We start from the raw sequence: 17628 nt of genomic DNA on the forward strand, positions 1-17628 counted from the left end.
CACAATAGGACTTGGGATGTTAATCAACAGCTGGCTGAACATGAGCCGCAGTGTGCCCAGGTGGCCAAGAAGGCCAAGGGTATCCTGGCTTCTATCAGAAAAAGTGTGGCCAACAGGACCAAGGAGTGCCCCTGTACTCGGCACTGGTGAGGCTACACCTCAAATACTGTGTTCAGTTTTGGGCCCCTCACTACAAGAGGGACACTAAGGTGCTGGAGTGTGTCCAGAGATAGGCAATGAAGCTGGTGAAAGGCTGGAGAATAGGTCTTACGAGGAGTGGCTGAGAGAGCTGGGGTTGTTTACCTTGGAGAAGAAGAGGCTGAGGGGAGACTTAGTCGCTCTACAACTACCTGATGAAAGGAGGTTGTCGTGTGGTGGGGGTTGGTCTCTTCTCCCAAGGAATGAGTGACAGGACAAGAGGAAAAGGGCTCAAGTTGCACTGGGATAGGTTTATACTGGAGATTAGGGAGAACTTTTTTCCCTGAGAGACTTGTTAACCACTAGAACAAGCTGTCTAGGGAGGTGGTGGAGGGCCCATCACTGGTGATATTCATATGAGGTGCTGAGGGACATGGTTTAGTAGTGGTTGTGGCAATGTCAGGTTTGCGATTGGACCAGATGATCTTAAAGGTCTTTTCCAACCAAAATGATTCTGTAATTCTGTGAAAAAATTGGAGGTTGAATGATAGTTATTCCAATGCACATTAGGAAGCTATCTGATAAATTACTTGTTATTTGGACTGATGGTGGGATTATCTTTAAGCAATCCCTTGTAAGGATTCAAGTTTTGTTGTCTGCCAGTCCAGGAGAATGCCATAAGTTCAGAGGCTCCTGTGGAACTAATACACTTTTCACTCTCTCAGTAATACTGTTTTACAGTATGGAAAGTTATTCAAGAAGCACTACCCAAAGAAAGAATCCTGCCTCTGTAGCCTAATGTTATATGCTCTCCCTGTAGAGGGATGGTTTCAGGACTGCTTGAGAATTACAGAGGTTTTTTTTTTTTCTGTGAAACACGTGAGCAGTTGTTGCAGGAACAGAAGCCATGCTTTCCAAATATGTAGCCTTACACTAACTAATTCTCCCACTGACTTTCTTTCATCATGTGATTTTATACAATATTTTTCAAAGCATATACTTTAAAGTATATATATTTTATATACCCTGTGCACCTCATATATTTTGAAGTGTATGCTTTAGGACTTTTGTCCTTAATTTCCTTTTATGTAAAGTGTAATTGAGAGAGAACATTCTGTGTTTTATGTTATTATTTAAATTTAAATGCTTGTTGAATATACTAATACCTATATATATATATATATAGTGAGTTCAGTTTTGACTCTTCTTTCATTTTGGACTGGAGACCTCCTGGAGGTCCTTTACAGTCTGAATTAGTGTGTGGCACCAAATTTGGAGCACTTACTGATTCCCCGGAAGGCTGGGCTGCCATTCAGCGAGATCTCAACTGGCTTGAGAGCTAGGCAGAGAAGAACCTCATGAGATTCAACAAGGGCAAGTGCAGAGTCCTGTACCTGTAGAGGAACAACCCCATGCACCAGTACAGGCTGCTGCTGGACAGCAGCTCTATGGAGAGAGACCTCAGAGTTCTGGTGGACAGCAAACTCAACATGAGCCAGCAATGTGCCCTCGTGGCCAAGAAGGCCAATGGCATCCTGGGATGCGTTGAGTGTGGCCAGCAGGTTGAGGGAGGTTCTCTTCCCCCTCTACTTTGCCCTGGTGAGGCCTCATCTGGAGTATTGTGTCCAGTTCTGGGCTCCCTAGTCCAAGAGTGATAGTGAACTTCAGGAGAGAGGAGAGAGTCCAATGGAGGGTTACCAAGATGATGAGGGGACTGGAACATCTCTCTTAACCAGAGAGGACTGTGACACCTGGGGCTGTTAGGCCTGGAGATGAGAGAATTGAGAGGGAACCTCATAAATACTTAATAATGGGCACAAGCTGGAACACGGGAAGTTCCACTTGGACATGAGGAGAAACTTCTCCCCTGTGAGGGTGAGGGAGCACTGGCACAGGGCTGCCCAGAGAGGTCGTGGAATCCCCTCTGGAGGTTTTCAAGACCTGTGCAAGCTGATCTAGGGGGACCTGCTTTAGTAGGGGGTTGGACTAGGTGATCTCTAGAGGTCCCTTTCAACACCTACCATTCTGTCATTCTGTGATTCTGTATGACAGAGTGTTTATCTCGGTGTTCACCACCAAATCTTTAGGTGTCCCATTTGTGTTCAGCCGAGGCTGGGCTGTGCATCTACTGAGCAGACATCTCAGCAGTTACGCAGAAAGCATGAAGGGAATTTCTCGAGTGTGTACAGAGGGGAGCACGTTGTGTGGATTTTGCCACTATTGTCACCTGACTCTTTTCACAGTCTGTTGAGGGTGGATGACTTAGCCTCAAAGAAGTGGACTGTATCCAGACAGAACAAACAGCTAATGTTTTTATTTTTTCTTATGTATTCAGTAAAGAGGTGTCATGGTTTGACATGACAGCCTTTTCTGGTGTGGGGGAAGGGGCTGCAAAGATGGCTCCTGCAAGAAGTTGCTCACAACTCTCCCCAGCTCAGAAAAGGCTCACTTCTGGGGCTGAGCCAGTTAGACGCCTCCACGATCACTTTTTAAGAAGAAGCCGGAAGGGGAGGTGTCTTCCTCCATTTTCTTTCCTTCTTCTGCCCCTTCTTCTCTTCTTCTGGCTGGTGGTGGTGCAAGGAGTAGGAACGGTGAGAGGAACAACCATGCGGACTCCAAGGTCAGTGATGAAAGGGAGGAGGTGTACTGTAGCAGAGACTCCCCTGCATTCTATGGAGAGAACTGGTGAAGCTGAGATTTATTTTCATTTCTTTAAAGACCCCACATCAGCGGGAGAGACTCATTTTGATAATGAGCCCGCATCAGGGGCAGAGACTCATTTTGCTAAAGCTGACCCCGGACCAGGGGCAGCGATTCACTTCATTAAAGGCCCCGAGCCAGGGACAGTGATTTTGGCCGGAGGAGGCCTTGTCCCGAAGGAGGGGCCCTTTATCACTATGGCCGGAGCAGGCCCTGTCCTGAGGAAGGGACCCAATATCCACAGCTGCAACTGTGGGGAGGAACCCACAACAAAGCAGCTCATTAAACTTATGCCCAGAAGAGGCCTTGTCCCGAGAGAGGCACCTTGCAACTGCAGAAACTGCAACCGCGGTGAAGAATCCACGTCAGAGATATTCACCAAGGACTGTGTCCCGAGGAAGGGACCTTGCAAGTGCAGAAACTGCAACCGCGGTGAAGAATCCACGTCAGAGATATTCACCAAGGACTGTGTCCCGTGTGAGGGAACCTGTATCGGCAGAAGCCGCAGCTGCTGGGAACAACCCACACCAGAGAAGTTTGTTAAGGACTGTGTTCCGGGGGAGGAACCCCGTGTTGGAGCAGGGGAAGAATGCCAGGAGTCATCCTCATCTGAGAAGACAGAAGCGGCAGAGCCCATCTGTGAGAGACTGACCACATCCCCCACTCCCTGCCCCCCTGAGCTGTTGCGGGGGGGAGGAGGTAGAGATATCTGGAGCAGTGAGCTGGGCCCGGGAAGAAAGGAGGGATGGGGGAGGGAGATCTTAAAGTGCTGGTTGTAATTTTCTCATCATCCTACTCCCTTTTTGCTTTTATTCTGTTCTGTTTCTTGTAGAATAAACTTTCCTACTTTCCTCTCTAAGTCGAGTACTAGAGTCTGTTTTGCCCAGAACCATAATTGGCAGTGAGCCCTCCCTGCCCTTGTCTCAATCCACAACAATCTTGCTTATCTTTTTACTCCCATTTCGCTGGGTCCTCCGCCATCTTAACGAGGGTGGGGGTGAATGGGGGCATTGAGCGAGAAACTGTCGTGGTGCTGTTGTGCTAGCTGGGCCAAACCACGACAAGAGGGATAGACAGTTAAGTATTTTGTGTCTGCCTCTGGAGGTCTTCAGTGCTGTATTTTCTCTCTGTTGTCAAGTACGGTCTAGAGGTCCATAGTGTTTCAGGATGAACAACTACCAAGTACTTGAGGGTGACTGTGCTTGTGAAATGAGCTAGTTGCCTATCTGTCTGTCTACTGACAATTTTCAGATGTTGCAAAAAATCCTATCTCTTAGATCATATCAAGCTTCATGGTGTACATTACATCACTTGTACGCTGTTTCCTAGTAAGTACTGTTAATAGTTTTTTCCTTACATTTCAGGGTGTTTCAGAAGATGTATTTTTTTTTTTCACTGTAAATCGTGTTTCTTTTTAATACCTTTGAAGATTGGTAAGGGAACAGAAGGATAGGTGAGAGTGAAGTTAGATGATAGTGATCTGGTAAGTGGAATATACATTACGTAGAGCAATAAATCATTCTTCCCTTGGGAAAGGTGACTAGAGAACTTAAGCTGCATGATAATCATGTTTCAAGGCAGTTAGTTTGATAGGATAACATTCTTGAACATCTCTGCATTTTTAGTGTTTATTATCTTAACTGAGAAAAAGATTGTGAATGCTGTACAGGGATTGCCATAACGTCTCCATTCTAGTGGTAACCATAGAAACAAATGCGTGTTAACTTTTTATTTTATATGCTATAGAGCTATATACACAGAGACACTCCTTTTGCACAGTTCTTGGATGTTACTCAAAGTTCATACTGGCCCTTGTTTATACCTCCAAACAAAAGAGGAACAAGCACCACTAGGGTTAACCCTTATATAGTCAGAGTGCAGTGACAGTTTTTGGGTAGGGAAAAAAAAATCCTGTTTGTAGTGATTCAAAAGGAATTGAATAGTCATCTAAAAATACGGTGTGGGATAGCATTCTGTGGAACAGAATAGCAAATTGTGACCTAATCTAGGTGGACCTGCTTCAGCAGTGGGGTTGGACTAGATGATCTCTAAAAGTCCCTTCTTATCCCTACCATTCTTTGATTCATTCTGTGAAATGTCATGTCGTTCTATGAAATGTGGGTGTCAGGAGAATGGATCCAGGCTGGTCTCAGTGTTGTCCAGTGATTAGGACAAGGGGCAATGGGTACAAGCTGGAACATAAGAGGTTTCAAAGAAACATAAGAACAAACTTCTTCGCTGTGAGGGTGACGGAGCACTGGAACAATCTGCCCAGATGGATCATGGAGTCTCCTTCTCTGGAGACATACAAAACCCACCTGAATGAGTTCCTGTGTGACCTACTCTAGATGGTCCTGCTCTGGCAGGGGGGTTGGACTAGATGATCTTTCGAGGCCCCTTCCAGCCCTTAAGACTCTGTGTGATTCTGTGATCAAACAGGATAGCAGCTTGTCTGGTTGTGTGGGAAATTCAGAGATGGTAATTACATTGTGGAGTCTGAAAGCAAATAGACTTTATTTGTGCTACTATATTTGGCAACTCTAGTACTGTACAATTGATTTAAAAATCTGGAACTGTGAATCATTTATGAGTGTGGTAATCTGTCAGCAAAACAACAGACTTGGCAAACGTGCCTCTGTGAGAAAGAGGTAATAAACTCTATTCTTCAACACAGCATTTCCTGGCACTTTTCCTACTGTGTAGGAAAACTAGTTTGTGATATAAGTTCTGGAGTACATTGAATCAGGTTTTCTTGATGGAGTTTCATGTCTTCAGTGAAATTACTACTACACACAATAGATCAATGCTCACTTTATCCTAGACCAGAATTAAGTGAAGTCAAACTGTTACGTCATGTTATGTGAGTTCACAGTACTATTACTACATTTAAATATGATAAAGTTGTAGTCAGTTGGTAAAATAGATTGTATGAACTAGAAAATGTGTTCAGATTTTCTGAGCTGCTTTCTCTGGTAGCATAATTAAGCCATAAAAAGTAATGAAATATCTGTTTATCTTTGTAAAACTAAATTTGCCCTGGCAGTGATTAATTTGATTCCATTTGTAAAATTTTCTTCACAAATAATTTGAGGTTCAGAAAGCTTTCAACAAGAGCTGCCGTACCTCAGATGTATTTTGAATGATACATTGCCTTCTAGATCATTCACAATGCAAAGAACTTTGAAGTTCCAACATTTTCTTTCTCGGATCTGTAATCCTTTAGATTTTAAGAATGATATGAATATGCTAAAATCCAAATTCCCGTGAATCACAGCTTCTATTAATTAACTGAAATGGAATGATTCTATTAAATGTCAAAAGAGCAGACAGGCTAAGAGACCTGATTCTTGCTCTGTTGTTATATTGAGTTATGAAGGTCTCAAAAATGTCTCTGGTTCACCAGTTAATGCTGTTGGTCTATTGTTCCTTTCCCCGCAGCTGTGTTGGTATTCCCCTAAGGACTGAGGAAGTAAGAGAATTTTAATAATGCAGGAAAAATGATCATACCCAGTGGTTGGTCTAAGGAGTAAAGTTGTTATAGAAACCTTACCAATTTCAGAAATCATCCGTTCAGGTGGTATTTTCATTCCTTTATAATATAAAAGCAGGATAAGTACTATGTTAGTATAACTTAGAATTAGACCCAATATGTCTAGATATACTTAAACCGCAGTGTTAAGGGACTGTTGTAAATGCAGAAATCTTGAAATTTAGATTAATACTTAACATTTAATTATTGATCCTGAGGTTTATTTCTGTGTTGCAAGCAAGTCTTTTATCATTCTAGCGAGATTTACTTCCATTTTATCTCATTCTTATTTTTTAGATACTTACTTGCATACTGTGCTCATATATTCCTGGGGTATACATACACAAGGATTTAATGGGCTTCTGTAATAACAGTTCTCACCATATGAGTCTTTTCTTAAGCTATGCTGCTTTTAGTGTTCACTTAGGCTGAGACAAGAATCTGTGAGTTTATTTTCACTGAATTATTTCTCCTAGTTGCAGTAGTACCTGAGTTACAGTTAAGCAGATGTAGGTACACTATTGAGGCTTACATACTCAGTGAATACTAAGATTTTCTTTCATAATCATATTTTTATTAGTACCCAGCTAACTACTATTTTGGTTTATGTCTGTGTAACAGTGATCAGTGAAGACATATCCTAATTTGTGTACTTTATGTAGTGTTTATACACTAGAAAAAAACCCTGTGAAGTACAAGTTTTAAGCATCATTCCTTTGGGAGCAGTGCCTGTAGAAAGCTTGCGTTTTCACGGAACGGTGAATGCTTGCTGCTTGCTTATTCTTAAAATTTTGGGAAGCTGATTACTGGTAATATGTAGGAGTTTGAAAGGAGGCTGAACTCCAACAGAAGAAGGTAGCATTAAGTTGGTGGTTTTGAATGAATGTTTAGTGTTGTTTCAATGACAGCATTTTCTGTAGCCTTTTAGATTTTTCAGGATTTCCAAGTATGTGTGGAAGAGTTTTCACTTAGTGTTTTTATTGTCTCTGTTAAGAAAAAAAAAAAAGTCAGGAAATCAAGCCTTGTTAAAAGACAAAACTTGATATAATGTTGACAAGTTGGAGACAAAGTCTGAAAAACATGTTACTTGGTAGGGAGAAATACAAGGTGTTATGTTAATGGGGGAGAAATGGCAGAAGACATAATAGGATGGGGGATAACTCACAATGGATTTGTTCTGTAGGAAAAGTTCTGGGAGTAATGATAGATCAAAAGCTGATAAAAGTCAGCAGTTTCATGCTTTTGTGTGCAGTCAACTATCGTTTTAGGATTCTTAAACAGAAAGACAGCACTGTTCAGGTGAGGGAGCCCTGGCACAGGCTGCCCAGGGAGGGTGTGGAGTCTCCTTCCTTGGAGGTCTTCAAGACCTGCCTGAATGTGTTCCTGTGCGACCTGATCTAAGTGAACCTGCTTCTGCAGGGGGATTGGACTAGATGATCTCTAAAGGTCTCTTCCAACCCCTACCATTCTATGATTCTATGAACACAAGCAGGTTATTGAGCAATAAGTTGAGTTATCAGCCTATCAAGTACATAGAGGTCATTACTTCTATAATGACATAAATTAAAGCTGACTTACTGCTCAGAGGAAACTGCTTACCTCCTGCCAGAGGTAGAAACGTGCAAGTAGATGCTGTGCATGGAATGTAAAGTCTATTGTTCACCCTCTTGCTTCTTTCTTGCCGTTATAAGGCTGCAGCAGGCAGATCACAGGCAGGTAGGAGGGCAAATGGAGCAGTGAGGAGGAGGCAATGAGATGGGGCACAGGCTGGGCCTTGGGACAGCCCACCTGCAAACAGCTGCCCCAGGACCAGCACAGAGTGGCAGGCTTGGAGCTGGGCAGCACTTGCCTTCGAAGGAAACAGCACAATGCTACCTGACACATGTAAAAGGACCCCTCATCATTAGCATTGCACTGCTCTCAGCAAAAAAAGCCAAAAAGGGTGAAGCTAGCCAATGCCACCTGCACTGTTAGTAACTCTTGAGACTTTTTCTGTGGTTTTCATGCATTTATTTTATTTGGAGAATTGGACTGGGGAGGTGCAAGATGGGAGTCCTTCAAGGCTGGCACATGTCCCAGCTGCCCCTGGGGCACCCTCCAGGGTCACCGATGCGGCGCTGGCCTCTTTTTGAGAGTCCTCAGAATTGCTGATCCTTTCACTGTTAGGGGTTGCCATGTTCCCCCAGGGAGTGTTCCATGCCCTGTCTGGATTTGAACAGCCTGGGCAAAGCCTTCCCTGGCTCCACGTGAGCCTCTTGCTCTGAAGCGATGGCCATGGGAGCAGAGGAGTGGCTGCTGGGACCCCTCCAGCAGCAACAGAATGGGTGCCAGGGAGTTCATCCACACTGGATCTCGCAGGGCTGCTGGAGCAGGCTGGGACGAGGGTGAGAGACCTGCCTCAGGAGGCAGCAGGGCCAAGGACACCCATGGGGTTGCCCTCCTGCCCCTAGAACAGTATGTCCTGCCAGCCCAGAACAGTGGACCTCTGTGCTACAGCTGTACAATTTTGGACCCAGCAGCTCTGTATCCATCCTGTGCTTGGTCAGGATGGCTGTGATTGTGTCCTCCACTATAGCTGCCTCCAACACCTTGTTGCCAAAAGTATCCTCCAGCTCCTGATGGACCAAGGACTGCAGGGTCTGGAGAAACGTGGTTTCAGAGTTTCATCTAGTCTGGGGGCTGGAGGATACCTGCTGCCCACTGTGGGGTGAGGGTGGGAGACTGCACCAGACTGATGGAGGTTGTGGGTGACTAAAAGCTCCCGCCATGTGGCAGAAGATGACTGATGATGTCATGGATAGTGTGGTGACATGCTCCATGCAGTCATCACCCGCCTGTACCAAGTGCAAGATGGAGGGGGTCCTCCTCTTGCAGAGGGGGCACTTGGACTTGTTCTCAGCCCACTGTAGGATGCAGATAGCAGAACTGGTGGATGCAAGGCATCAGAAAACTGTTTTTTTCCCAGCTGTCCAGACAGATGAGAGAGCGGTCCTCCAGCTCTGTGATCATGCTCTCCATATGCTGCAGTGGGCTGGGGGGAGCAGAGGATGTCAAGCTGCTCCCTCACCAGCACTGCAGCAACAGGTGCCACACTAAAAAAGGAAGAGAAACCACAATCGTCATCTGGCCCAAGGAGGGCTGAAAGAATTGCTCAGGTCCCTCAAGAAGGAAACCCTCCGTCTCCTCAAGGTGAGGTGTCCCCACCTCACAGGCTCTCTCCACACTGCAGCACTGCTGTCCCTGTTTTCTCCCATGAGGCTTCCAAGACAGCACTTGTGTTACTCTGTTGGATCTTCTTCTATCTTACTCCTCTAGCCAGAAGGCACAGGGATGATCCCATCTGCTCAGCACTTGTCAGGCCTGATCAAGGTACTTGAGTGGATTGCTCAGAGAAGCTGAGGGATCCCCAGTGCTGGAGGTCATCCCGACCTGAGTGGCCCCAGCCTAGAGCACAAATGTGGTAAGCCCAGGAACAGATTCTGACTGAAGTCCTAGAAGAGAAAATACAGCAAAGGTTTACAAAGGTGCAACAGCTTCCAGAAGGTTTCAGCTGTCTTGTTTCATTTGGTCAATCAGCTTTCAAAAACATTTATTTAGTATAGAACAGAATAGCTCCAGCTGGAAGGGACCTACAGCAATCATCTAGTCTAACTGCCTGATCCCTCTAGGGCTGACCAAGTGTTAAAGCCTATTATGAAGGGCATTGTCCAAATGCCAAAGGCATGGACAGGCACATTCCATGAAATACCTCTCCAGGAATCCTGTTCCAGGGTTTGACTGGCCTCTCAGTAAAGAAATGCTTCTGAATGTGAAGTCTGACCCTCTCCTGACACAGCTTTGAACCATTCCTACACTGTGTTCCTGGGAAGACCTAGACATGTTAGTCTAATGTCAGTACCTGGAAAAATGGTGAAGCTCCTACTGAGTGCTACTGAAAAGCATTTCAAAGATAATGCACCGTCAGCATGGGTTTGTAAAAGGACAGCCCTGTCTGATCTGAGGTCTTTCAATAAGGTCACCCAACTAGAGGGTGAAGGAAAGGAAGTGAATGTGGCTTTTCTGGATTTTTGTAAGGCTTTTGATACTGTCCCTCGTGGCATCCGTCTGGACAAATTGTCCAGCTGTGAGATGAGCAGGTGCCCACTGCACTGAGTGAAGACTGCACTGAGCAAAGACTTAGCCTGTTGACACTAGGACACTTTTTCTTTACCAAGAGGGATGGACAAACACTTGAAGGGAGTTCCTAGAGTGGTAATAAATACCATACTGTACCGTACCATTGTGGTTTAATCCCTGCTAACAACCAAGCACCATGCAGCTGCTCTTTCCTCTCTACTTCCCAGTGGGTTGGAGCGGAAAGTCAGAAAAGGAAGAGTTAAGAACAGTGCAATAATTCAAATAAAAACTAATAAGTATATTATTAATGATGATTGTAATGGAAAGGAATATAGCAAAGAGAGAGATAAATAAAACCCAGTAACAGACAAGTGACGCACAGTACAGTTGCTCACCATCTGCTGACTGATGCCCAGACCCTCCCTAAGCAGTGATTGTTTCCCCTCCTGGCCAACTGCCCCCATTTTGTATACTGGGCATGATGTCCTGTGGTATGGAATAGCCTTTTGGCTAGTTGGGGTCAGCTGTCCTGGCCATGCTTTTTGTGCACCTCCTCACTGGCAGAGCATGGGAAGCTGAAAAGTCTTTGGCTTAAGGTAAGCGCTACTTAGCAACAGCCAAAACATCATGTGTTATCAACATTATTGTCACACTAAATCCAAAACACAGGCCTGTACAAGCTATGAGAAAGAAAATTAACTCAGTTTCAGAGATAAACCAGGACATATACAGAATAGTAAGTAACAGTCTTCTGTTTTTGTGGACTGAAGCAGAAAGGTATGTCTTTGGTAACCAAACTCTTACTACCATTAAGCAGGTCGTCGGCAGGTGTAGGTAACTGTACTTAAGAGTCAAATGATGCTATTGATACAAGTAGTGTCCATTTTTAACAAACCTACAAATCTCAGCTTGCATTAAGGGCTTGAACTTAGGTCTATGCAGACAAGAGGAGTGCCATATTAAAGTTCTGATGATCCTGGAGTTTCGGAAGAGAATGTTTTATATTCACTATTTAAGTGCTCTTAAAATGCATATGCATAGCAGGTCACAATACAGAATTCTACAGATGTACTGCAGATCTCCTGCATAGCTGTTCAACACATGTACAGTAGCCATTTATGTAGGATTTTTGGATAGTGTCTAAAAATATGACAGAGTCATGTTTTCTATGGTATTTATTTTGCAGTGTGTAACTCAGGCTTCCCTGTTGCAGCTGTTCTGGTCTGCAAAGCTACTCAATATTCATGTGTGAAAACTGAATTTAAAGTGAAAAATTAACTCTGTAGTTCAGTGGTTAGGGTGCTCACCTGCCACAAAGGAAGGTTGCATGGTGCTGCTCCAATGAGGATTTTTAACTATTTTTATAATCTATACTATCTGCCAGACCTGAATCACTTCATAACAGGCTTTTTTCAAGGCATGTATGAAATCTAGGTTGGATATACTTCCAGTTCTCCATATCTCATACATTTTGTTGCCCTTTTCAATGGATTCTCTACAGTCATCAGGACTTAAAAAAACCAAATTATATGCTGAATGTGAGGCAATTAACTAACTTTTAAGAATGAAGAGAGATGCATCTAAATTCCAATGGATGTTCTGCCTCACTACTACCATAGTGATACCTGTGGGCTGGCTGCTTGTTTTGAATGAGATAAACTTGAGCAAAGTATGAGATAGGTGGAATAAGGCTTATTACATAGCTGAGAAAATTTCTTTCAAATTAAATTAACATCTTGTTTTTATACTAGAGTATAGCATGTCTTTGTTCTATGCATGCATAAAGTGCATTATGTATGTATAAATATATTTGTTACAGGTCTAAAAACATGTAACATAAAGTATTTGTTTCTTTATTCTTTATGTTGTATATACAAGGTCTTTGTGATGTGCAAGATGGGACAACATAGTTACAATTTGCAGGCTTTGTAGATACACAGAATGAGACCAGAAGTTTTAAGTTATAGCATGGCTTTGCATTGTGATCCCATTATATTGACAATTTTATAATTTAGTATTTTGCAAGCTAGTTTTCCTGATTTTGCCTACCAGTTTTAACCTCATGTTATTTTAAACAAATTGCTGGAAACGTAATATATCTAATTATCACCAATGAGTATTTAGTTTTGTCACTCCTGATGTTACATAAAAGCTGCAAGCAAGAATCCTGTAAGCATAGTAAGGCCTAACTCAACCATATTAAAATTCTATTTACATTTTAATTTGCTTTCTGCTGTGTGACTGTGTTGTACTGAAGCTATTACGTGGCTCAGTGATTCCCACTGACAATTTCCCTTTCTCATTCTGATTTTATTGTAAATGATTGTCAGCATTGTAGAGGAAACTGCAAATTCTGTTTTGATCCGTCCCACCAGGGACTTGATTCTTCATTATTTATTCTTGTTGATTTAAAAATAAATTGAAGTAGCCATCTATTTTAAGGGTTTCCTTCAGAGTAGAGGATTAAAATCTGTAATTTCTTTTATGCAAAGGCTTTTCCTTTATTGTGTTATTAGACATAAGCTAATATTTGATGAAAGTTTGTAGAGATTACCTCCCTTGGGAAAGACTTAGTTCTGCATTTAATATTCCATTTTATATTTGATGGCTCGTTAAGCTGGCTTTTTTCCTTTACATTGCACCTGGTGATGATAAACCTGCTGTTTTCTTTTAAAGATAAATTATAATAAATACTCAACAAAACATTAAGATGTAAGTATAGGCCTTCCTGCACTCCCTGCACTTAGTCCTTACTGTGAAACAGATTAATGACCCATTTAGTTTAAAGAACTTTTAATTCTGCTGTTTCTCTCTGTGCTGTGTTACTGACAAAATAGCCAAGAATGTGGAAGATGAGGTAGGGTGCAGGTAGAAGAGTATCATGAGAAGATGAGGCTACTACATAAGAATAGAAATGGTTATTATCTGTCAAAGTTTAGTCCCAGCTGGGGAAGAGAAAAGGTGTTGACGGACCATAGGAAGCCCCAAGGATTAGGAGGCACCAATTACAGTGACCACTTCCTCTCGCCCCTCCCCTCTTCCTGGGTTCAGGCGCCTGATCCTGGTGTCGTTACCTCCTCCCCCTCAGCCAGCCAGAGAATGAGGAGTGCAGTAAGTCCTTTCCTGATAGCTTCTGCTGTTTGTCTCTCCTCAAAGCAGACAGACTCCTTGCTGGTCCTCCCTGCTCCAGCATAAGCCCTGGTCCTTCACAAGCCAGGCAGCCCTACACGGGCTGCTCCAATGTGTGTTCATCCCGAGGGCTGCAGCTTCTCTCTGCCTCCTTTGTGGGTCTGCTCTACGGCCCACAGATACTGCAGCACAACCTGCACCATGGCCACTTCCTCACACAGTCTCCAACCCGGCTGGGCGTGGTCACTCCTGCTGGAGATGAGAGCGGGTTTCAAGCAAAAAGCGGCTGTTACCAAGCAAAAGCGGCTCCAAACAAACCAGCTGCACAACAGGCATCTATCTAATGCTGTTTGAGATATGGTGTCCTGTCTGTCTTTGAGGCCTGCCTTTACAGAGAAACGCTGGTTCTGTTTGTTCTCTTGTCATGTCTGCTGATCCTGTAGATATCCAGCATAACATCAGAAAAAGCCAGTCACACTATATGTTGGACAAAAACTTCAAATTTACTCTTTAAGACTGTGGAAGTGCACCTCTAGTGTCAACACGTGAGTTAGGGGCATTTGCTCTCATGATGGTCAAAGGAAATAAGGTCAAATATATCTATTTTAAATGGAGATGAGTAACTCCAGTAATTACACCTGTATTCACTTTTTTTTTTACTTACACTGTATATAAACTGTATATATACTGTATTTATATTTCAAAAGTAAAGGACTAAGTTAATATAAATAGCCAATGTCACCATTACAGAAAAGGCCCTGGACTCTGAAGGGAAAAACGTACAAAAAAAAATCAAGTCTAATTGCCGCTCTTCAGGAGCATCAGACTTTTTGAATTAGATACGGAACAGACAAAGTAGTCAGGTGACAAAAATCACGATCGTAGCTTGCTTCTAACTACAGATTTGTTTCCCTAGCTGAAATAGTTCTTTGATACTCAGCTTCTCTTCCTGCAGTTGCTATGGTACCTAATGCAAGTGGAACAGAAGCATGCTGTCAGGCAGATTTGGGAAGATGCACTGAAGCTCAAGCTTTTTATCTTCTTAAAACTCAGCCCTTTGTAAAACCAATCAAGAGCACTTATACTAGTGACATAAATAATTAAAAACATCACGTCAATTAAAGATCTTTAAAAAATATGCAAGCATCAACTTCTGTCTGTGTACTGATGAAAGATAATCAGCTAGAGAATGGATGAAGAAAACCCAACCAAACCAGAAATGAATAAGTCCTTAAAAGCCAAACCTTAGGGAAAGGATAAGTATAGATTTTAGGGCATTAGGAAGAAAGGAGAAGAAAGAAAGTGGGAAATAGGTGTGGTCTTTTAAATTTCTTCCTTTCTATAGAACTTTGCACCCTCAGTTCTCTCACCTGCACAATGTACAACTGGTTCTTTCTTGTGGAGGTTACAGCCTGAAATGACTCTATCAGAAAGGAAGGTGAAAGTCAAAGATAGTATTCAGAATTCACTGTATTAAATTAATCCACTCGTTGTTGTAGAAAATCTGGAAAGTTTCTTTTTTGCTCTTCAAATGAGGACGTTACTACCTATATAGTTACTTATTAAGGCCAACAAAATCCTGTAAAACTATATGTCAAGGGACATATATTGGGAAAATAAGTCTGCCTTCTTGTATGAAATTATAATCTCTGAGTTGACTAGTAATAACACCTTGTCATTGAGATAGATATTTCTGTGAAAAGTAAACCATGATGCTTTGTAAGAGTTAAAAAATTAAAGAAACATGTTAGGAACTTGTTAGAGAAGGAACAGGTAGCAAAGCAGGAGCCATTGTATGTTGTTACATAAATCCATGTTCTCTTGTGTTTCAAATACCATGTGAAGTTGACTAATGACATAAGTTTCGGAATCCTTTGTCACTGAAGCTCTCTTATCTTCTAAACAGAAAATCACTTGACATCATCTGTCAGGGAAGTTATAGTTGTCATTTATCCTTTCTTGGGGAAGAAGGAGTGGTTTGATGAGTCCTCAGAGTTGCATCAATCCATATTTTGTTCTGGGATTTTATTTTTATACCTTATCAGTAGCTACAATATTATGGATACTAAAGAGATCTTTAATAACTGAAGTTATAACAATAGCCAGTGTCTTGAGAGCTCAGTCAGATAGACGCAGATGAGAAATAAGCCATAAATATTAATAGTTAAGGTGATTAGCCACTGGAGCAAGCTATCTATGAGCATGATAGAATATCAAACCCATCTCAAATTCTTCACTTTAAGTTTAGCATCAGCTTTTGAAGATGTGCTGTAATCAAGTGCCACTGCTATATTTTGTAAATAAATATTTTGCAGGCCTAAAGTGCGTTGCAGCCATCATATTCTACCACCTTAAAAATGGTGACTATGAATGTATAAAGGCATTTATTGTACTACTGTCTGGCACTAAAATGGTTCCTTGAAAGATGAGTAATGTCAATTTCATCAGAAAACTGAATACAGTCTACCCTGCATGCATCTCCCCCACAGTTTTCTTTCTCATTCTGAGAGTTAATGGGAGACTGTTGAGTTATTCCAGTTCTCTAAGTGGTTTTACAATTAAGTGGGATTTAGTGTGGTATGTGTATTGTGAGATTCTTCTCAAGTATAAACATCACATCAAATATTTGTGGTTACTTTGAATTCTCTTTGCACGCTTTATACTTTTTCAAGGAACTTTGGACCCATATGTGTTTTGTATCTATAGTGAGTGCTTTCTGGGTTGCTAGATTTAGGGTTGTCAGGTAGTGTTTCACATCTAAGTCTTACTTCCACTTATTTTTTTCAGCATCACAGATTGGTACACCACTGGCATTATTGCTCTGTGCTATCAGATTTTTTATATAATTATTAATTCAAGCTTTTTATAAAACAAGTAATGGCCAAAACTACTTTCATTTTTCTTCGCATTCTTTACCTTGATTCTTCATCTTTATGTCTAATTGAATTTGACTCCACCTTCTAAGAAAATAGCATTTAGAGCCTGAGACCAATCAGTAAAACTTCATCAAGTTTTATAAGAAAAAAGTAGTTTAAAGATGTGGTAAACATTTTATTTTTCAGTCAGAAATGAAGACAGGTTGTGCATAACAACTACTTTACTTCTTCGAAGCCAGGATACTTTCAGCAACTTGAAGTTGGGGGTTGGATCTCTAAAGGTCCCTTCCAACCCCTAGGATTCTATGATTTTGTGATGTAACACTGTTACTTCATCATGAAGAAACAATGCCTGCACATCCCTGCCTCTTCAGGCTATCAAATTCATAGCATAATACAGGGAAAGAAAAGCTTTGGAAACATGCTGCCAAGATTTGTTATTACTTGTTAAAGGAGTCTTTACCCTACAGGAAATAATACTTGGCCTCCTTTCTTTAGCAGGCTAAAACTTAACGTGCCTTATAAGTGAATGAAACCAGGTTATTTTTTTGTATGTGATTCTCTAGTGATTATTATTTTGAACTGTTGTTCATTTTTTGCTTTCCACTTTATCTTTTGTGATTCGTGATTCTGCTGCTACGGTATGTGTATAGGATTGCAAACTTGCTTAGCTGAAGGAGGTAAACAAATACTAGGATGACAAAATATGCCTTTTTATCATTTAAAGTATCATTAAAATTCTGATTTTGTATAAATTTTCAAAAATTAGATGTAACAGCTGCTTCTGAGTATTTACATGGTGAAAACAGGATGGTAAAAATATTCCCTGATGTTTTAACTATGCTACTTTTATGGAAACATACTGCTTCCATTCAGGGAAGGAAAAGGTGCCTGCCTAGAAATGGACAGTAGGGGGACTTGGACTCTGTTCTTAGTGCTGTTTCTGTATTTCATTTTAAACAACCAACAGCAGAAACGGGAATGCTTCTAGCACTGACATGGCATATTTGTCCAGTATCTTCGAAGTAGAGACTAAACCAGTAGGTCTTTCTGCCTTTATCTGAGTTTTTGATGATTAAGTTAGAGCTAGGTTTCTTCTGCCTGCTCTCCTTCCCGCCTTGAAAATCCTGTGTCCTATGC

At 41.9% G+C, this 17628-nt stretch overlaps 1 protein-coding gene across 12 annotated transcripts in view; it reads left to right on the forward strand.

The window, feature by feature from the left end:
• GPC5 (glypican 5) overlaps positions 1-17628 on the forward strand; it is a 659030-nt gene that overhangs the window by 40267 nt on the left and 601135 nt on the right. The window lies entirely within an intron of this gene.

The sequence above is a fragment of the Colius striatus genome, chromosome 1 (assembly GCF_028858725.1).
Source record: "Colius striatus isolate bColStr4 chromosome 1, bColStr4.1.hap1, whole genome shotgun sequence".
Classification (NCBI taxonomy): Eukaryota; Metazoa; Chordata; class Aves; order Coliiformes; family Coliidae; genus Colius; species Colius striatus.